The sequence below is a fragment of the Pseudophryne corroboree genome, chromosome 2 (assembly GCF_028390025.1).
Source record: "Pseudophryne corroboree isolate aPseCor3 chromosome 2, aPseCor3.hap2, whole genome shotgun sequence".
Taxonomy (NCBI): Eukaryota; Metazoa; Chordata; class Amphibia; order Anura; family Myobatrachidae; genus Pseudophryne; species Pseudophryne corroboree.
In genome coordinates this window covers 389,831,327-389,854,594 of record NC_086445.1, presented here as the reverse complement: position 1 = coordinate 389,854,594, position 23,268 = coordinate 389,831,327, and the positions used below count along the sequence as shown (strand labels likewise).

The 23,268-nt window shown below is 40.6% G+C and overlaps 1 protein-coding gene across 1 annotated transcript in view; it reads left to right on the top strand.

Moving 5' to 3' along the window:
- Nucleotides 1-23,268, top strand: part of GABRG3 (gamma-aminobutyric acid type A receptor subunit gamma3) — an 832,639-nt gene that overhangs the window by 615,379 nt on the left and 193,992 nt on the right. The gene's annotated exons all lie outside the window — the stretch shown is intronic.

The following is a 23,268-nucleotide window of genomic DNA, read 5'->3' as shown; positions in this document are numbered from 1 at the left end:
TGTGTGCTGAGCACCGTTCGCACCACCCTAGTTAAATCCCTGTCTATTATAATACGTTCTAACTACACATATAACACAATTTGTAAAAACTAATTTATTAACATAATGTATTTGTATCTAAAGGAAATAAGCACAAGTAATATAATCAACAAACTGTTGATGTTTACAACAGAACAAACTATTGTGGGTTTTTTTTTGCAGAGAAGCAAAAAGAAAAGACTGTTTTATTGTCTCTCTGGGGCACACTTTATATCAATCAATGTACAAATAATGTATTGGTGAAAGGTACACTGTGAGTGTGAAATTAAAACTTAACTTTTAATATTCTATACAGACGAAAATATTGTTATTTCTATCAACAACAAAAAATTAAAAAAGTAAAAAAAGTATTAAATCAATCAATAAAGGTATGTTACTCACTTGTTGTAGGGTAGGTGGAAGGTTGCTTCAAATTTTCGCTTTGATGAACGTCAACTATTAACACTCACTTAAAATATAGTGGGTGCGCAGACAAGCAACCTGTCACCTACCCTACAACAAGTACAGTCGGTAGATATATGTTGGTTATCATAGATGCCCTTCATGGTATAAAAAATTGTTCGACATTTATTTACAATCCGGTCCAGTGCAGATTCCAAAACCCCAACCCATTCCGATGTTTACAACAGGTTAATAATATATGTTAACATTGAGAGAACACATTGACCATTGTATGTATATTATTCACTGTAATGAAATATTATAACCTAAATAGAGAGTAATCCAATAATAATAAATATCCTGTGAAGCTAGTGCTAATGTATACTCATGCATATGTTTAAGTCTAAAGTATGTATTCTCACATTAATTACTACAAGTGTTTAAGTATTTGGTTCTTATAAATAATTTGGATAAATATATTTAAATGCAAACTGAAACTCTTCGGTCTTCAACTGTTTAATGATGAATAATTTTTTGGAAATTTAATAACACTTTTTCCCCAGGAAGGTATGAAAACATCATCAATTGTGAACGAATGGAATGCTCTAGGAGTTGTAGTCTTTCAAACAGAGCTGTGAAAGTCTGTACCTGTATTGGAACACTACAGCTCCTAGAACTTCCGAGTCTTCAAATCTACAGCTCCTAGAACAATGGAGTAAATCAAATCAACTCCATCAAATTAACAGCTTCAATAATTGCAAGTCTTTGAAATCTACAGCTTCTAGAGTGTATGAGCCTCTCAACTCATGTATTGTTTTCATCTTTAAATGCTGTTTCCAGAATTTTGCAAATCTAAATTTTCAGTAATTGTGTTTTTAATCTGACCTAGAAAATCTAGAGAGGGAGAACTGTTTTGCAATTCTGAAATATATAACATATTGGTAACTCATTCTGATAATTTGTGGTGTTGAATAATATTTTATACTCTATTTTGCTTTTTTGAAAATGTGAATATGAATAATGTTAGTAACTGACATTTTTGCTGATGTTACTATAAGTGAGTACAATACTCCACCTTTTACCTTTTACCTTTTGAGGTACTGTAGCATTTATTCCACCCTATCTTTCTCCACCAATCATTTACACCTCTACACCCTCCCAGGGTGGTCCAGGTACCTCCGGATAAGTTATTGTGTGAAAGAATCCTGATAAAACATAAACAACTGTGTTCCCTGAAGTGGTATTGTGTAAGCAGCATGGCAACAGAGTATAGTACTGTAGGTGCAGTGCAGAGGTCAAATTACCTTCCGTGTACCACTCTATTCATGTAGTTATTGGGGGATATTCAATTTTTTGTTCTTAAGCGGTAATTAAAGGTTGCTATTCAATTGTTCTGGACGTCTTTTAATTATGGTGCTTGAGGCACTCAGTTAGACAGGGTTTAGTCGTGTAAAGCAGCAAAACTTGTCTAAACTAATGGGTGTGATAGAGAAAAGTCCTGTTTGGTCACCCAAACAGCAGCTTTGCATTTGCAGTCCTTAGCAATACAAATACAGGAGGAGGCACATACCACCTCCTCCCTGCATTTGCAATGCCATCGTACATCAGATCAACATCTCAACCATTGATTACAATGTTCATCTTTGATGGCAAGCTGAGTAAGCTTCAGTTTCTCAGCCTTGCCGTCACGTGTGGGTTGCGGAGCCAAGTAAACTGCATCTCGCAACGCAGTCCCTGGCATCGCTACTCCCGGAAATCATGGGCAACACACCCCCATTTTCCCAAATGCTGAATGCCCTCCCGAATGCCTCTGCCTGTCAATCAGGCAAATTGTGTTCACATGTCTGCACCATGACCACAGGACTCGCTATGCACATGCACAGAACAGGTCCTGCGCATGTGCAGTTTCCCCACCATCGGGAAATTGCACATAGGATCGCTTTAGTGATCCATAAAGAATGAGGCCCAGAAACACCAAATTTGCAAACAGATCCCAGGTTGTTTAAGAACAGCAATAGTAATGTTTTAAATAATAAGTAAAATGCAATGTACGTTATATATTTAACGTTTATATTAGCTATGATATTAACTATCCAGCTACTTTCAGCATAATAATACAAAAAAATATACAATATGTGACATGCAATTTAGCAGAGGTAAACTATAGGGAGACATTGCTGAAGTGCTATGGTCACAGAATTAATTCCAACCAGGTCACTGAGTTTGTACGTTCTCATCATATTTACCACTATCCTCGGAGAGCTCAGGTTTTCTTCCATGGACCAAAAATAAAAATAAAAAACATTAAATCAATGTGTTTGTGTGATAGATAACTTTGAATGTGGGCTCCAATAGGACAGGGACTGATGAATAAATAATGAATGAATATGAATTAATAAATATTACAGGTTTTGACTCCGATATCTGTAATTCTAAAAACTAAAAATATTCTGAAAACTGGAATATTTCAGGCAGGCATCATGTCATGACATCATCAAGTATCAATAACCACTGACTTGGGATGTGGGCATGGCATTGCAGCCATTCCCTCACTGTGAAGTCTGTCTCAATCTCCTACACAGTGCCAGATCCCCCAGTGATAACCGCTGGACCCCCACAATACCTGCTGGCCCCCCAGCACACCCAGTTGCCCCCCAGTGATACCGTCACCTGCCAACACCCCCCCGCAACATCTGCTGGACACCCCCTCACCCCCAGCAGCTGGACTTTGCACCTGGATTCCAGGTATTTTAAAATATGGAAAAAAAAATCTAATTTCGGCATTGTTTCTAGTTCTGAGCATTTCAGATTTTAGAGACTCAACATGTATCTGTAAAGCACTATGTAAAATGGAGTTGCTAAATACTGTAGATAATAATAACAACAATAATGGGGCACATAAATAAATACAATTTCTCTGTAGAAGAAAAAAAATATATATAAAGTGTTTTGAAAGACTAAATAATGCTCAATTAATGTTTTTTTCTCTCAGAAATAGAGAGATAATCTATTGGGTCTTACCTGACTGTCTCAAATAAGATAGTAGTCAAACAAGCCAGGTCAGTAACACATCAAATACACAAAATTGCAAGTCCAATAAAAGTTAAGTGTGTAGTCAGAGCATGCATCATAGAACAGAACAGAATGTAAAAACAACAATATTTCTAACACCAACATAAAGAAACAAATTCAATAACAGAATATTATTATTAGAGATGAGCGGGTTCGGTTCGTTGAGATCCGAACCCCCCCGAACTTCACCTATTTTACACGGGTTCGAGGCAGCCTCGGATCTTCCCACCTTGTTCGGTTAATCCAAATGCGCCCAAACCTCATCATCCCACTTTCGGATTCTCGCGAGATTCATAGTCTATATAAAGAGCCGCGCGTTGCCACCATTTTCACTCGTGCATTGGAGATTGAACGGAAAGGACATGGCTGCGTTCTCTCCCTGAAAAGTTCCGTATCTGTGCTCAGTGTGCTGCAAATATCTGTGCTCAGTGTGCTGCAAATATCTGTGCTCAGTGTGCTGAAAATATCTACGTTCTCTGCCTGAAAACGCTCCATATCTGTGCTCAGTGTGCTGCATTGTGGGGACCACCAGTTTATAATTATAGTAGTACAGTACAGTAGGCCATTCCTGTATCTTGCAGCTCTGTGTCAAGTATACTATCCATATCTGTGCTGCATTATTGTGAGCAGTATATAGTAGGACAGTGCAGCATTTTGGTGACCAGCAGTATACATATACAGTAGTACAGTACAGTTGGCCATTGCTGTATCTTGCAGCTGTGTCAAGTATACTATCCATATCTGTGCTGCATTGTTGTGAGCAGTATATAGTAGGACAGTGCAGCATTTTGGTGACCAGCAGTATACATATAGTACAGTACAGTAGGCCATTGCTGTATCTTGCAGCTCTGTGTCACTTCTAGTATCCTGATCAGTGCTCAATATCTGCTGCATTGTAGTGACCAGTATGTATACTGTACTGTGCAACGTGTGTTATACACCTGGTGATTTTATACATCCTGTAATCTGTACTGAACGATGTGTGAGATACACCTGGGGATTATACACCCTGTATACTGTACTGTGCGGCGTGTGATACACCTGGTGATTATACACCCTTTATACTGTACTGTGCAATGTTTGTGATACACCTGGTGATTATACACCCTGTATACTTTACTGAGCGATGTGTGAGATACACCTGGGGATTATACACCCTATATACTGTATTGTGTGAGGTGTGAGATACACCTGGGGATTATACACCCTATATACTGTACTGTGCGATGTGTGTGATACACCTGGTAATTAATTATACACCCTGTATACTGTACTGTGCGACGTGTGTTTTACACCTGGTGATTATACATCCTGTAATCTGTACTGAGCGATGTGTGAGATGCACCTGGTAATATCTGTACTCAGTGTGCTGCATTGTGGTGACCACCAGTATATTATAGTAGTACAGTACAGTAGGCCATTGCTGTATCTTGCAGCTCCGTGTCAGACTAAGTTCTAGTATCCTGATCAGTGCTCAATATCTGCTGCATTGTTGTGACCAGTATACAGTAGTACAGTGCAGCATTGTGGTGACCACCAGTATATAGTACAGTACAGTAGGCCATTGCTTTATATTGCAGCTTTGTGTCACTTCTAGTATCCTGATCAGTGCTTAATATCTGTGCTCAGTGTCAGTGCTGCATTGTGGTGACCAGTATACTACAGTACAATAGTCCAGTGCTGTTCTCGCTGCTCAGTGTCAGTTCTCCGTAGTATCATCAGTGATCAGTATAATCAGTTCTTAGTATAATCAGTGCGCTGTTAGACGTGTGCCCATTTTCCGCCATTAGTGCAGTGGGATTTAGACAATTGATGAAGTTATTGTGTCCCCGGTACAAAATCACATCTTGATTCCACTTCACTAGACAGGCGATAGCGAGATTTTACTAATAAATATCAGTGATTTATAATTATTAATTACTGTGATCTTGTCAAATAATTCCAGTGATTTTGTCATTTTCTTCCAGGTATTTGGACCAATAATAGCATTGATTAGAACAAATAATTCCAGTGATTTTATCATTTTCTGACAGTGATTTGGACCAATAATACCATTGATTAGAATGAATGATTCTAGTGATTTTGTCATTTTCTTCCAGTGATTTGGACCAATAATACCATTGATTAGAACAAATAATTCCAGTGATTTTGTCATTTTCTTCCAGTGATTTGGACCAATAATACAATTGATTAGAACAAATAATTCCTGTGATTTTGTCATTTTCTTCCAGTGATTTGGACCAATAATACCATTGATTAGAACGAATAACTTCAGTGATTTTGTCATTTTCTTCCAGTGATTTGGACCAATAATACCATTGATTAGAACGAATAATTCCTGTGATTTTGTCATTTTCTTCCAGTGATTTGGACCAATAATACCATTGATTAGAATGAATAATTCCTGTGATTTTGTCATTTTCTTCCAGTGATTTGGACCAATAATACCATTGATTAGAACGAATAATTGCTGTGATATAGAGGTGTTTGTGTTGTTTAGCTTAGCCATCCAGCGACCACAGTGCACCTCTTTTTCTCTTTTCTTTGCATCATGTGCTGTTTGGGGACTATTTTTTTAAGTGTCATCCTCTCTGACACTTCCGTATATGTGAAAAGGGTAGACCTGCAAGAGAGCAGGACAAAAGAAGACTAAAAGTCTGACCCGGGGCACACTTTCTGTATCTATAGAGTTAAAATTTAACTTTTATTATCACTTTATAAAACTGTAAGTTACACAAAATCATTAGGTAATAGTATAAAGCAATATTAATACATAAATATTAATACATAAATATTAGGCCATAAGACCATTCATAGAAATGTATTGATAGGTAAATACTGATTAATGTGGCAGACCTTTCTCTGCCATGAGCGAAAATATTAGTCGGTAATAATGCTCTAAGTTTTCACGTGGTGAAAATACCCATAGCACATATCGGTGATATCATATATAGGTGTGCTGGTTTACCACATAAATTAGCATGCACCAATATTTGAATTATATTCTCTCCCACGGTCTATAACCAAATTGCCACAATAATGAGGAGAGTAGGCTTCCCTGTGCGCGATTTTAAACCACCAGAAATGATTTCAAAAACATCCACACACAATTCATATATGTCACGTATCATAAATGCAGGTGAATTTGAAATCTACATACTTCCAACCCCTATTTTGAATAGATAGAGCCGTAGGCCTCCTTCATGGAGAGTGCAGCTCTACAGAAGACAATACACGGTTTGTCGTTTGTGTAGGGTTTGTATGTACTTCAGACCGTCAACCCCTATTGTGAATAGATAGAGCCACAGGCCTCCTTCATGGAGAGTGCACTCTACAGAAGACAATGCACAGTTTGTAATTTGTGTAGGGTTTGTATGTACTTCAGACCGTCAATCAAAATTTGCATCCATCTGCATAGTATATTGTAGATAGATAGAGAGTGCTATATGTCGGTAATAAACAATTTCAGTTCAGAGTTCATATCAATCTGTACACCACAATATAAATAAATGGATAACATTACATATCATTCATGATTAGTTTCATCACTGTGTGGAGTTAGAAGACGCTACATGTCATTCATAATTAATTCAATTCAGAATTCATATCGATCAGTACACCACCATATGAAAAAATGGATAGCATTGCATGTCATTCATAATTCATTACATCACTGTGTGGAGTTTGTATATGCTTCAAACCACAATTGAAAATCAGTAAAACAATAGACTTCCTTCATGAAAAAGTACACCTCAGCGGGAAGTAGTACACAGTTTTGAATACCCTATATCAATATTTTAGATTCAGCATTTAAAATGATTCTCAGAATTTTAAATAAAATAGAGAAGAATACCAGAATATTAGGAAGGTGCAGACCTTCTGCTGTCTCAACATCTGCTTAAAGCATCGAATGTCAGGATGAGAGAGGCCTGTCTCCTTCACCACGGTATTGAATAGGAGAAATAGAGGTACCCACTTCTGCTTTTCCAATCTTGCTGCTCAAAGCCCTCTTTTGCTAAAACATTGCAGAGGAGCCCGGCTGCTGGAATGAGAGAGTGCGTACATAGAAAAGAAATCACACAGTTATTACATTTAGGTAAAAGAGAGCATTAGTACTGAGGTACTTGAAGGGTAAGACCTTCTGCTGTCCCAATACCTGCTACTAGCATCGAATATCGGGATGAGAGGGGCCCGTTCCCTTCACCTCGGTATGAAATAAGAAAAGTAGAGGTCTCACTTCTGCTTTTCCAATATTGCTGCTCAGAGCCCTCTGTTGCTACATAACATTGCAGAGTAGCCCAGCTGCTGAAATGAGAGAGTGAGTACCTATATAAATAAGATAAACAGAGAGCTATATAAGATGAAAATGATTCTACAAGTCTCTCAATGTTTAAATATAGGGAATTAACTAATAAACCGTGTTTGTACTGCTGAGTGGTGGAGTTTGGCACAGAAAATATATTGTGACAATGTTTATCTGAAAATATATGGTATCTGTGGTGCACCAATCTGAAATAGCTATTTGCTGCAATACTCCCGTGCAGTGTTTATATTTACCACATGTTACCCAATACACAAATGTAAAATCTATACTATACCCACATCGATAAAAGAATATGTAGTATAAATGTGGTGCACCAGACCAAAATTACTGCTGGCTATAAATCTGACATGCAGTATCTGGCACTACTTATCTGTGAGTAAAAGGGCTGGTGTGGTACAAATAACAGGCATCTGATGGTCCGCGCGCTGGGAAGCCGCCGGCGTCCAGGGTTCGCAACCGGAAGTCGGACCCGGCTTACCCGAACCGGAAGAAGACGTACGTTTCGCTCCTAGAGCTTGGTCACTTGGTGGCCTAGTAACACTCCTGCAACCAGGGAGTTTTTATTCAGTCCGGTGGCCATTTTGGGTGGGATCTGAGCACATAACCAAGGACACTTTTAACTCCATGATGTACATTCCTATTGTTCATACCTGTTTCCATAGTAATGATAATGCATATAAGCTAATGAATGAGTAAAGAAATACCTATGTACTTTGTGAATGGATTTAGATAAAATAGAAATTGTATTGCTAAAGATAATGAAATTACATGATTGAAAAAAAGAATAAATGTATAAATATATAAATAAGAAACTTTGATGATAGATAATAGTTATAAAATTAATAATTAAACTTTGAGAAATTGATATATCCAGTAAAATGAATTGATTAACAGAAAATATAGTATTACTTTATTGGTTTTATTGGATATTTAATATGATATTGAATAATTGAATTCCATTTTTACCCAACATTAAAATGCAAGTGTGTGCATGGTGAACTCCTAATGTGTGATTTGCATGTTGTGGTATGAAAGTGATGAAAAATGTGGGATGGGTGTGAAATGTGATACTGGGAAGAAGAGAGAATTAAGCCTCTATACTAATAAAGGATGTGTGCATTTATGCAAATTGTGAAGTACATGTGGTGTAAAAGCCATATATATCCTTGAATGGTGAACAATTATGATGTGATGCTATCTAAATAGTGAGAAGAAACTGTGCTGAAAACCTACCCAAATTGAGTGCACAACCTAAAAGTGAAATATGTGATATGCCTGATCACAGGAATTACAAAAGTGAGACCAACAGTGAGCTTAGAGCTGTGACTGTATGTTTGGATCTAGTGATGGTTAAGCAAACCTACCATGATAATGGTATTAATTCTCCAAAAAAACACTATAATTAATATACTCATTCATTCCATTGGGAGCCAAAGAATTAAGTCTGAATGTCCACTGGCTTTCTTTCTGGAAAAGTGTCAAAGAATTAAGTCTGAATGTCCACTGGCTTTCTTTCTGGAAAAGTGTCCTGGTTACATCTCCTCCTCTGATGCCTAATTTGGCCTTTTCCAGGCCAAAGATCCTGAAATGTTCAAATGATCCTTAATGATGTTTCAAAAAGTGTTGTGCAACCGTTGTAATTGGTTTCATCTTCTGGATGTCTGTCCTGACATTTCTGATGGACCCGATGTGTTCTAATGCTCTAATTTTCAGCATACGAGTTGTCATCCCCACATATCTTTTTTGACATGGGCATTCAATACAATAAGTAAGGTTACTGCTCTTACAGTTAACATAGTCTTGAATTGTAATTACACAGCCATATTTATCTGTGATAGTTTGTACTTGGGCCACATATTGGCATACTTTACAATTCCCGCACGGATAACTTCCTTTGATAATCGGTTCTTTAGGCGGTGAATCTTTAAAATGACTCTGTACTAATAGGTCTCTCAAATTGGGAGCCCGACGCCAGCTCATGTCAATCTGGGTATTTAGTTTACTGGCCAGGTCACTATCTGATAAGATGACCGGCCAGTGTTTCTGTAGAATGGAATGGCTGGATCTCCACTCTGTGCAGAAATCACCCACGAACCTAATGGTGTTATCATTCCGTTTTTGTGGTTTCTCCTGAAAAATGAGAGATTCCCTAGAGATGTTGTTGACCATGTTTCTCACTTTTTTGATGCACCTATAACCTCTATCCTTTAATCGTAGTTCTAATTCTTTACTCCTGAGATTGAAGGTTTCATCATTGAAACAATTCCATTTCAATCTCAAAAATTCACCCTTTGGAATATTTTGGATAGTGGGCGGGAAGTGGAAACTATCATGATGCAGAATGGTATTTGTAGATGTGGTTTTGCGAAAAATTTTGGTCGACAACATATTATTGGCTCCTCTATAGATTTGTAGGTCCAGGAATGAGATACTATCCCTATTCCACTCGTATGTGAATCTTAAATTAAGCTGGTTGGTATTCAAGACATGCACAAACTCCATTAATTGTTCAGGTGTTCCGTCCCAGATGACCAAAATGTCGTCGATATATCGTGACCATAATGCTATATGTTGGTTATAACAGTCAGAGTTGTCTTGGAAAACTGCCTCCTTCTCCCACCACCCCAGGAAGAGGTTAGCGTACGTGGGAGCACATGCTGCCCCATCGCTGTACCTCTAACCTGGGTGTAGAAGTAGTTATCAAATGTGAAATAGTTTTTTACAAAGTACTACTTCCAGCAGTTGTAATAAGAATGTTTTGAAATCACTCTTATCCCCCATATCAAGGAAGTACTCAACTGCTTTTAGACCAAGATCATGATTGATGCTTGTGTATAGAGTCTCTACATCTAGGCTAACTAAGATATGGCAATCCTCCAATGTCATTTATTTTCCTTAAGATATCCATGGTGTCACGTGTGTAAGAGGGCAGTTGTAGAACATATTCCATTAAGTGAAGATCCAGAAAGATGCTGGCCTTCTCAAGGATGCTGCCATTGCCCGGCACAATAGGCCTGCCTGGTGGGTACTGTAAATTTTTGTGCACTTTGGGAAGCATGTAGAAGGTCGGTGTGACTGGATTGGTTACTGCCAAAAAATCCTGTTCTGCTTTAGTTATGGTTCCCATATGATATGCTTCATTAATAATCCGCATATACTGTGCTACAGTAGATAGATTTGTGTCAGGTCAAAATGACTCTTGATGTAGCATGTTTGATCATTCAATTGTCTTCTGGCTTCTTGTAAATATAGGTGTTGTGGCCAAATGACCACATTGCCGCCTTTATCGGACGGTGATTTTATATCTTTGATTGCCTTTTTCTCCTGTGGGGAATTATCTGTGGTCACTTTCCAAGTCTAGTGCGGTTTCAAATTATTTTGTTTACTTCCGTATATGTCCAGTGGTACTGCCATTTGATACAATTTCCGATATTACTGCCATTTAATTCCAGTGATTTTGTCATTTTCTTCCAGTGATTTGGACCAATAATACCATTGATTAGAATGAATAATTCCAGTGATTTTGTAATCTTCTTCCAGTGATTTGGACCAATAATACCATTGATTAGAATTAATAATTCCAGTGATTTTGTTATTTTCTTACAGTGATTTGGACCAATAATACCATTGATTAGAACGAATAATTCCTGTGATATTGAGGTGTTTGTGTTGCTTATCTTAGCCATCCAGCGACCACAGTGCACCTCTTTTTCTCTTTTCTTTGCATCATGTGCTGTTTGGGGCCAATTTTTTTAAGTGCCATCCTGTCTGACACTGCAGTGCCACTCCTAGATGGGCCAGGTGTTTGTGCCGGCCACTTGGGTCGATTAGCTTAGTCATCCAGTGACCTTGGTGCAAATTTTAGGACTAAAAATAATATTGTGAGGTGTGAGGTGTTTAGAATGGACTGGAAATGAGTGGAAAATATGGTTATTGAGGTTAATAATACTATAGGATCAAAATTACCCCCAAATTCTATGATTTTAGCTGTTTTTGAGGGGTTTTTGAAAAAAAAAAAACACAGAATCCAAAACACACCCGAATCCAACAAAAAAATTTAAGGGAGGTTTTGCCAAAATGCATCCGAATCCAAAACACGGCCGCGGAACCGAATCCAAAACCAAAACACAAAACCTGAAAAATTTCCGGTGCACATCTCTAATTATTATCATTCATTGTAATTGTAACATATAATGGTCCATAAACAAATACAAACAAAAAATGTGACACTGCGCATTGAGTGTGTATGAGATGAACATAACTGAGTACCACCTACAAATGACATTGAACTCAATAGAGCCTGAACTGCCTTAGGGCTATTTGCTTTTTCCAGAGGTGCACACAGTTGCATGCGCAGCTGTACATTTGCTTGCTGGGTACTTGCAATGACTCCATCTTGTGCAGAGAGACACCCACTGCTGGCGTCTCACATCCGCTGCCCATGTGCACAAGTGGAAACATCAGGAACATTGGGCACACATCGGTCAAACCATCAGATCACTGAGTAACCCTATTCTGTCTCAGTCAGAGTGGCTCTCCTAAGATACCAGGTCTCTCCAGTCTGCAAACAAATTTGCAGTGGCTGATCGGGAAAGGCCCAAGAAATGCACCTGACAGGCCTTTGTTTTTTTAGCCACCCCAGTTACCCCATCCAAATGCTGACTACCTGTCACTCACTTTGCAAGTAAATCCTCTATGTGTCCGCAATAGTTAATCAGATGCTGCACAAGTGCAGTACAGCTTTGGCGCATATGCAATGGTAAAAAACCCACTTCACTGCATCCATCATCAACATTACATGCAGATTTTCTTTTAATGTTACTTCCCTCTGGATTATTTTCTTGATGGAAATGACCTATTAACATTGCTTTTGGATTTTGCATTCAATAACTTCCACGTGTGTATAGCCTGGTGCTGGTTTCCACATTTCCACTACACTGAACAAAGCATAAACTATACAATAGATCTTAGATGTCTGCTTCCGTCTGGAAGAGTCCAGTAATAAAGAGAGTAATAAAGAGGAGGCCAACGGGTTTAAGCAGCATGAAACATGATTTAAAATTAGTGATGTGCACCGGACATTTTTCGGGTTTTGTGTTTTGGTTTTGAATTCGGTTCCGCGGCCGTGTTTTGGATTTGGACGCGTTTTGGCAAAACCTCACCGAAATTTTTTTGTCGGATTCGGGTGTGTTTTGGATTCGGGTGTTTTTTACAAAAAACCCTCAAAAACAGCTTAAATCATAGAATTTGGGGGTCATTTTGATCCCATAGTTTTATTAACCTCAATAACCATAATTTCCACTCATTTCCAGTCTATTCTGAACACCTCACAATATTATTTTTAGTCCTTAAATTTGCACCGAGGTCGCTGGATGGCTAAGCTAAGCGACCCAAGTGGCCGACACAAACACCTGGCCCATCTAGGAGTGGCACTGCAGTGTCAGGCAGGATGGCACTTCAAAAAAATGGTCCCCAAACAGCACATGATGCAAAGAAAAAAAGAGGCGCACCAAGGTCGCTGTGTGACTAAGCTAAGCGACACAAGTGGCCGACACAAACACCTGGCCCATCTAGGAGTGGCACTGCAGTGTCAGGCAGGATGGCACTTCAAAAAAATAGTCCCCAAACAGCACATGATGCAAAGAAAAAAATAGGCGCGCCAAGGTCGCTGTGTGACTAAGCTAAGCGACACAAGTGGCCGACACAAACACCTGGCCCATCTAGGAGTGGCACTGCAGTGTCAGGCAGGATGGCACTTCAAAAAAATAGTCCCCAAACAGCACATGATGCAAAGAAAAAAAGAGGCGCACCAAGGTCGCTGTGTGACTAAGCTAAGCGACACAAGTGGCCGACACAAACACCTGGCCCATCTAGGAGTGGCACTGCAGTGTCAGGCAGGATGGCACTTCAAAAAAATTGTCCCCAAACAGCACATGATGCAAAGAAAAAAAGAGGCGCACCACAGGTATAGAATGTAGATGGATAGTATACTTAATGACGACACAGAGGTAGGTACAGCAGTGGCCTTCCGTACTGCTATTATATATAGTATACTGGTGGCCACTGTGTCAGCAAACTGCAAAACTAAAATGCACCACAGGTATAGAATGTAGATGGATAGTATACTTAATGACGACACAGAGGTAGGTACAGCAGTGGCCTTCCGTACTGCTATTATATATAGTAAACTGGTGGTCACTGTGTCAGCAAACTGCAAAACTAAAATGCACCACAGGTATAGAAATGTAGATGGATAGTATACTTAATGATGACACAGAGGTAGGTACAGCAGTGGCCTTCCGTACTGCTATATATAGTATACTGGTGGTCACTGTGTCAGCAAACTGCAAAACTAAAATGCACCACAGGTACAGAATGTAGATGGATAGTATGCTTAATCATGACACAGAGGTAGGTACAGCAGTGGCCTTCCGTACTGCTATTATATATAGTATACTGGTGGTCACTGTGTCAGCAAACTGCAAAACTAAAATGCACCACAGGTATAGAATGTAGATGGATAGTATACTTAATGACGACACAGAGGTAGGTACAGCAGTGGCCTTCCATACTGCTATTATATATAATTTACTGGTGGTCACTGTGTCAGCAAACTGCAAAACTAAAATGCACCACAGGTATAGAATGTAGATGGATAGTATACTTAATGACGACACAGAGGTAGGTACAGCAGTGGCCTTCCGTACTGCTATATATAGTATACTGGTGGTCACTGTGTCAGCAAACTGCAAAACTAAAATGCACCACAGGTATAGAATGTAGATGGATAGTATACTTAATGAAGACACAGAGGTAGGTACAGCAGTGGCCTTCCGTACTGCTATATATAGTATACTGGTGGTCACTGTGTCAGCAAACTGCAAAACTAAAATGCACCACAGGTATAGAATGTAGATGGATAGTATACTTAATGACGACACAGAGGTAGGTACAGCAGTGGCCTTCCGTACTCTAATATATAGTATACTTGTGGTCACTGTGTCAGCAAACTGCAAAACTAAAATGCACTACAGGTATAGAATGTAGATGGATAGTATACTTAATGACGACACAGAGGTAGGTACAGCAGTGGCCTTCCGTACTCTATATATAGTATACTGGTGGTCACTGTGTCAGCAAACTGCAAAACTAAAGTGCACCACAGGTATAGAATGTAGATGGATAGTATACTTAATGAAGACACAGAGGTAGGTACAGCAGTGGCCTTCCGTACTGCTATTATATATAGTATACTGGTGGTCACTGTGTCAGCAAACTGCAAAACTAAAATGCACCACAGGTATAGAATGTAGATGGATAGTATACTTAATGAAGACACAGAGGTAGGTACAGCAGTGGCCTTCCGTACTGCTATTATATATAGTATACTGGTGGTCACTGTGTCAGCAAACTGCAAAACTAAAATGCACCACAGGTATAGAATGTAGATGGATAGTATACTTAATGACGACACAGAGGTAGGTACAGCAGTGGCCTTCCGTACTGCTATTATATATAGTATACTGGTGGTCACTGTGTCAGCAAACTGCAAAACTAAAATGCACCACAGGTATAGAATGTAGATGGATAGTATACTTAATGAAGACACAGAGGTAGGTACAGCAGTGGCCTTCCGTACTGCTATTATATATAGTATACTGGTGGTCACTGTGTCAGCAAACTGCAAAACTAAAATGCACCACAGGTATAGAATGTAGATGGATAGTATACTTAATGACGACACAGAGGTAGGTACAGCAGTGGCCTTCCGTACTGCTATTATATATAGTATACTGGTGGTCACTGTGTCAGCAAACTGCAAAACTAAAATGCACCACAGGTATAGAATGTAGATGGATAGTATACTTAATGACGACACAGAGGTAGGTACAGCAGTGGCCTTCCGTACTGCTATTATATATAGTATACTGGTGGTCACTGTGTCAGCAAACTGCAAAACTAAAATGCACCACAGGTATAGAATGCAGATGGATAGTATACTTAATGACGACACAGAGGTAGGTACAGCAATGGCCTTCCGTACTGCTATATATAGTATACTTGTGGTCACTGTGTCAGCAAACTGCAAAACTAAAATGCACCACAGGTATAGAATGTAGATGGATAGTATACTTAATGACGACACAGAGGTAGGTACAGCAGTGGCCTTCCGTACTTCTATATATAGTATACTGGTGGTCACTGTGTCAGCAAACTGCAAAACTAAAATGCACCACAGGTATAGAATGTAGATGGATAGTATACTTAATGACGACACAGAGGTAGGTACAGCAGTGGCCTTCCGTACCGTACTGCTATTATATATAGTATACTGGTGGTCACTGTGTCAGCAAACTGCAAAACTAAAATGCACCACAGGTATAGAATGTAGATGGATAGTATACTTAATGACGACACAGAGGTAGGTACAGCAGTGGCCTACTGTACCGTAATGCTATATATTATATACTGGTGGTCACTGGTCAGCAAAACTCTACACTGTACTCCTCCTATATAATATTATACTGGTGGTCCCCAGTCCCCACAATAAAGCAGCACACTGAGCACAGATATGGAGTGTTTTTCAGGCAGACAACGTATACTGGTGGTCACTGTCAGCAAAACTCTGCACTGTACTCCTGCTATATAATACAGCTGCTCCCCAGTCCCCACAATTAAGCAGTGTGAGCACAGATATATGCAGCACACAGCACAGATATGGAGCGTTTTTTTCAGGCAGAGAACGGATAACTGGTGGTCACTGATCAGCAAAACTCTGCACTGTACTCCTCCTATATTATACAGCTGCTCCCCAGCCCTCCCCACAATTAAGCAATAGTGCACAGCACAATCAAGTTCAACAATAACGGAGAGGACGCCAGCCACGTCCTCTCCCTAACATTTCCAATGCACGAGTGAAAATGGCGGCGACGCGCGGCTGCTTATATAGAATCCGAATCTCGCGAGTATCCGACAGCGGGATGATGACGTTCGGGCGCGCTCGGGTTACCAGAGCCATACGGGAGAATCCGAGTATGGTTTGGACCCGTGTAAAAAGGGTGAAGTTCGGGGGTGTTCGGTTTCCGAGAAACCGATCCCGCTCATCACTATTTAAAATCATACATAACTGAACTAAAAATGCATTTAATATGTTGCATTTTTTAAAGGAAATGTTTATGAGAAAATCATTTATTTTCTCATTTAAAAAAAATATATTAGAAAACACAAATATAAAAGCGGCAAAAACATATTTACCTTTTTAATGACTTGACAAATAGTTAAATTACACCTTCCCCTCCCAGTCTTCTGTTCTGACAATAGACCATATGCTTAAACCTAGGTTAATTGTACACTAGTGGTGCAAGTATGTGCACCACTGGTGTACACATACTTGCACCCCCACTGGTGTGCACATACTTGTACGCTCGGGTATGGAGTACCCTTAAGAATTTGGCAGCTGGTACGCAGTACCACCTGCCACATACTTTGCACCCGTGACCTCCATTACCACAATTATAATGCACCACAAAGCAACAAAACTATGGAGCTTGGCAGCATGATGGCGCCTCCCACTTTGTCAGGGTTACTGGGAGAGCGTCAGTGATGTCATGATGTCACATCATGCTCCTTCCTCTGGCTGCTGTGGCTGGCATGAAGAGAGGATCCTGATTGCACTTTCCCACAGCATCCCTTGCTGGGAGCAGCAGTGCAGCTGTTTCCATTCACTCGGCTTGTGTGAAGCAGCGACACTGAGCATCTTTTTTTCTTCACAGGCTGGGCTGCTGGGCACATGTCTGGCCTCACTGTGTGGGGTTATTAATTTCTAAAATAATGTGGACACTACAATATATTTCTATTATTATGGGGGTATTACTATATATGTCTATTGTAATGTGGACACTATTATGTATTTCTATTATTATGAGGGCAATATTATATATTTCTACTATACCATGGGCACTACTACAGTATATATTCCTATAATAATGGAGGCATTACTATATATTGATATTAATTTGGGGGCGTTACTATATATATTTATTATACTGGGGGCATTACTATATATTTGTATTGTAATGGGGGTATAACTATATATTTCTATTATACTGGAGGCATTACTATATATTTCTAGCCTTGCCTCCAGAGTGCAGAGAAAAGGGGCTAAGTCGTGTGGCCATGCCGCTAGTGTCATGTAGCCACTCCCACTAGTTGCATATAGCCATGCCCCTCGCAACACATGACCACGCCCATTTTTACCACTCAGTACCACCAAGAAAATAATTCTACTTGCACCACTGTTGCACACCATTTGGAACCAACCAACTGGTAAATGAGCATAAATTTTCAACCCATATCATTATCACTGTAAAATAATCTTACACACTGTAACATATTATTTTAATGTCTAATTCACATAATTTACAATATAATGTTTTAATGTGGCTCCAGGTCAAGTGTTGATTCATGTTTGTAAGTATATATATAACATGCAGAGTAATTTAGATTTGAGTGGGTTATATTGTTTCTGTGCAGGGTAAATACTGGCTGCTTTAGCATGTAGCCCAAACAGAGTGGATAGTTTTATTTTTACACTGCAATTTAGATTTCAGGTTGAACACTCCCCAACCAAATCTAAATCTCTCTGCACATATTAGTTTTGCCCAGTTGCTTGCTTTTTTGCTTTACTTACAAATATGAATCAGGCCCATATTTAACTGTGTTTTAGAGGCTCTGTGGTGTATTTAAAAAAAACTAATTGTCTCCAGGTTTTAATTATTTGATATTTGCATGTCTTTTTCATTGTGCCTCTCAGCTTGTATATCCATGAGTTACATCAGCATTTCTGAAATGCCCATTAAAATGGGCACCTGTACACATTTTTGAAGTACAGATGAGTCCTTCGTTATCTTGGCTGGCTTAGGCATTAGTTACGATCGGTCATATGCAGAGTACCGGGGTGCAGATAGGCGCACCTAGTCGCAGGGAGGTGCACAGAGCATTTGTCGTTACCTTTAAGTGTAATACCTGCGAACAGATGTCGCTATTTACAATCACCACTACGCATGCGTGTGGTCTCCAGTAAAATACAATACTGAAATACATAGTAAGAACTACTTTACTACTGCGTCTCATTACGCTACATTATTTCATACAGTATTTAACAGTATATACAGTACAGACGCAAATAGTACAGCATATGCAGATGCAAACAAACGTGATAAAGCCACAGTATGGTCAATTTACAGTACTTTAGGAATATGTGAGCATCCAAGTCAGATAAATCAACATAAATCCAGTTTTGTACACAGACGCAAACAGATGTGTTATATGCACATTGTTGCCTATTGATGTTAGGGATATTGTATGTTAGCGTCCTAATCCCGTAGCTATGGGCCAATGCTGAGGGAGCGTCACAATCCCCTAGCTAAAATACACAGGGGCGATAGGGATAAGCGAGCTCTATGCACATAATGATACACCGGACTTGATCACATAGCAAAGTGACAAAATGTCCGAGGCCCATGAACCCCCGTCTTGTGGCAGCACTCAGCTATGGAGCAAGCGACGGCATAGGTTTGCAGGCTATGGGCCAGTGCTGATGGAGTGTCACAATCCCCTTCCTAAAATACACAGGGGCGATAGGGATAAGCAAGGTCTATGCACATAACGATACACCGGACTCAATCGCATAGCAAAGTGACAAAATGTCCGAGGACCGTGAACCCCCGCCTCGTGGCAGCACTCAGCTATGGAGCGAGCGATGGCATAGGTTTTGCAGGCTATGGGCCAATGCTGAGGGAGCGTCACAATACCCTAGCTAAAATATACAGGGGCGATAGGGATAAGCCACCATAAGCTGTCTGCTGTGCATAGCAGATTTCCATCTGGGATGCATTTGTGTGCTTGTAATAAAAACATTTTTTTTTACTGTACATTTAGTGTAAACAGTACCTCTCCCCCATAATGACACATAATACTGTACATTTACCCCCATGAACTGTACCTTACCGTACTGCAGGGCCGGACTGGCCATCTGGCACTTCTGGCAAATGCCAGAAGGGCCGATGGCCACGTGGGCCGGTCCAGCGGTCACTGAGACGCGCTGCCGCTCAGTCCGGCGGCAGCGCGTCTCAGCTGTCAGGATTGGAGAGCTGTGAAGGACGGGGGTGAGAGCGCCGGGCGCCCGCCAGCACGGCTGTGTCTGGCGCGGCGCGTATAGCGGACTTCAAAGCAGCCGCCGGTTCGTGAGCCAATCAGAGCTCGCGGACCGGCAGCCAATCAGAAGCCGCCGGTCCGCGAGCTCTGATTGGCTCACGAACCGGCGGCTGGTTTGAACGCTATACGCTGCCGCGCCAGACACAGCCACGCTGGCGGGCGCCCGGCGCTCTCACCCCCGTCCCTCACAGCCCGGAGGAGGAGGAGCAGCAGCAGCAGCAGCAGCAGTGCAGCAGCGGTAAGTAGCTGCAGCACTGGCTGCTGTGGGGGCAATTGTATACCTGGCACTGTGGGGGCAATTGGCTGGCACTGTGGGGCATTTGTATACCTGGCACTGTGGGGGCAATTGTTTACCTGGCACTGTGGGGGCATCTGTATACATGGCACTGTGGGGGCATCTGTATACCTTGCACTGTGAGGGCATCTGTATATCTGGCACTGTGGGGGCATTTGTATACCTTGCACTGTGGGGGCATTTGTATACCTGGCACTGTGGGGGCATTTGTGGATCTGGCACTGTGGGGGCATTTGTATACCTGGCACTGTGGGGGCATTTGTATACCTGGCACTGTGGGGGCAATTGTTTACCTGGCACTGTGGGGGCAATTGTTTACCTGGCACTGTGGGGGCATTTGTATACCTGGCACTGTGGGGGCAATTGGCTGGCACTGTGGGGCATTTGTATACCTGGCACTGTGGGGGCAATTGTTTACCTGGCACTGTGGGGGCATCTGTATACCTTGCACTGTGGGGGCATCTGTATATCTGGCACTGTGGGGGCATTTGTATACCTTGCACTGTGGGGGCATTTGTATACCTGGCACTGTGGGGGCATTTGTGGATCTGGCACTGTGGGGGCATTTGTATACCTGGCACTGTGGGGGCATTTGTATACCTGGCACTGTGGGGGCATTTGTATACCTGGCACTGTGGGGGCATTTGTATACCTGACACTGTGGGGGCATTTGTATACCTGGCACTGTGGGGGCATTTGTATACCTGGCACTATGGGGGCAATTGTTTACCTGGCACTGTGGGGGCAATTGTTTACCTGGCACTGTGGGGGCATTTGTATACCTGGCACTGTGGGGGCATTTGTATACCTGGCACTGCACTATCGGGGGCATATAATGTAAATTTCGGCTCATACCGGGTGCTGTAATGTGAATTTTGGCTCATACTGTGTGGTATAATTGGAAAGGGGCAGCAGTACTTGATAGTATAAGGGGTCCTACTATTGTGGTGCATAATGCGTATAAGGGGTGTATGGTGTGGTAAACTACACTGAAGACCACGCCCCATTTTGAGTGACCACGCCCCCTTTTGAGTGACCACGCCCCCTTTTCCGGAGCGCGCGCGCTTAATTACAAACCTCACATTTCCATACCCCCACTTAAAAATTTCCACTTCAACCACTGGTTGAGTATATTTTAATAAAGAATGATGTACGCATGTATGTTGTTAGAATATTAATTATATTTGTAAGAACATAGACTAATAAGTGGGAGGAGTCAGGAATAGTAAGGGGAGGAGTCACAGAGGTGGGCCTGTGTGCTTAAAAAATGCCAGGGCCTATTTTTAGTCCCAGTCCGGCCCTGCCGTACTGTATAATGGAATATTTCTTGGAAAAGTATCAATATTAATGTAAAAAAAAGTCTTTATTATAACATCCGATTTCATGTACTTTACTAATCAAAAATGTACAGTACTCTATTATTCAGGATTTATAAAACTGTAAATAACTGTAGTCGCGTTGATACAGTAGATGTTTAGATGGTACAGTAGCAGTGATCCCTTCTCATTAAGTACAACACAGATTCTCACACCACAGATTTTCTAACGCCGACGATCTACAGTACTGTGTTGCTCAAACAGTTAGTTGCGTCAGAATACACTAATTTATATTTACTGGTACTGTATATCAACGGGTGCTCATTACCGCTGTGTATTGTATATAGCGGAATGGGTCACTCCTGCAGATTTACTCTATTTTATGTGAAACCTGTGTGTACCCTTCCATTTAATAAATTACAAATAAAAAAATAATAATAAAGTGAATGTCACGGGAACACACACAAAAAAAGGTTGGCACTTTGGGAATCGAACCAGGACTCTCAGCGTGGTAGGCAGGAGCCTTCATCGCTAGCCCACGACACTTCATAAAAGTTTCCCAAGTTCATGTGTAAAAGTACTGCAAAGAGCGATTTTTTCCCATTGGTGTTGGTTCATGCCTTAGGGAACTCGGACGCTCATATTTCTAAAGCACGGTATTTAGTGCACTGTACATACTTTAAATTCAATGAGCTACATTGTTCCTTTCACACATTAGTTACATCTGCATACACAATCTTTAGTTGCATCTGCATACACAAGTGTTTTAACATTTTCGTTTGTGTCTGTATTTTTTTTTTTTAACTCTCTCCGTCTTATCATTGGTCACCATCTATTACCATTACAGTCGTCACTGACCATTTGCCAGAGCTTGTAGATCAATCTGCCGCTATTCGATCTAAAGTACTGGATTAGTGGAGCATTAGCCACCCAGTGGAGATGTGTATTGCATGCTGAGTATCTAGTCGCGCCTCAACGTGCCTGTCCGTGATTAAACTCAGCAACCTAAGCTATCGCCTAGGTGTGACTAAACCTCCGTCTAGGCGCAGAAAGAGCCAAGATAATGGAGGACCCATCTGTATGCTCCTAAATTTGCTAGCTGATCACATTTTGACAGACCTGTATCATGCATATGTACACTGACGTTAACTGACAAAAACATAAACTCATACCATGAATTTATCTATTCACATTTATGAAACAAATTTAAGGCATTGTGGGGTCTATTTACAAAGCCATGGATGGAGATAAAGTACCAGCCAATCGGCTCCTAACTGTTATTTTTTAAACCCAGCCTGTGACATGGCAGTTATGAGCTGATTGGCTGGTACTTTATCTCCATCCACTTTATCTTCATCCAAGGCTTAGTAAATAGACCCCTTTGTTCTGAGTAGCAATAATTACACAAATATGTTACAGTGTGCAGTGTACTGGGATAGCATTTGCTTCTTTACACTATCTTCATTTATAGTGTTCTTTGTACTTTGGCTACCTTTTAAAATCTATTGGTGGTTGAACATTAAAACCCATGTCACTCAATATTTTATCAATTTGCTTTCTACCTTACTCAACTTTATACAATGCATGGAATGCGGGCAACATTTACAGATAGCCCAGATCCATAT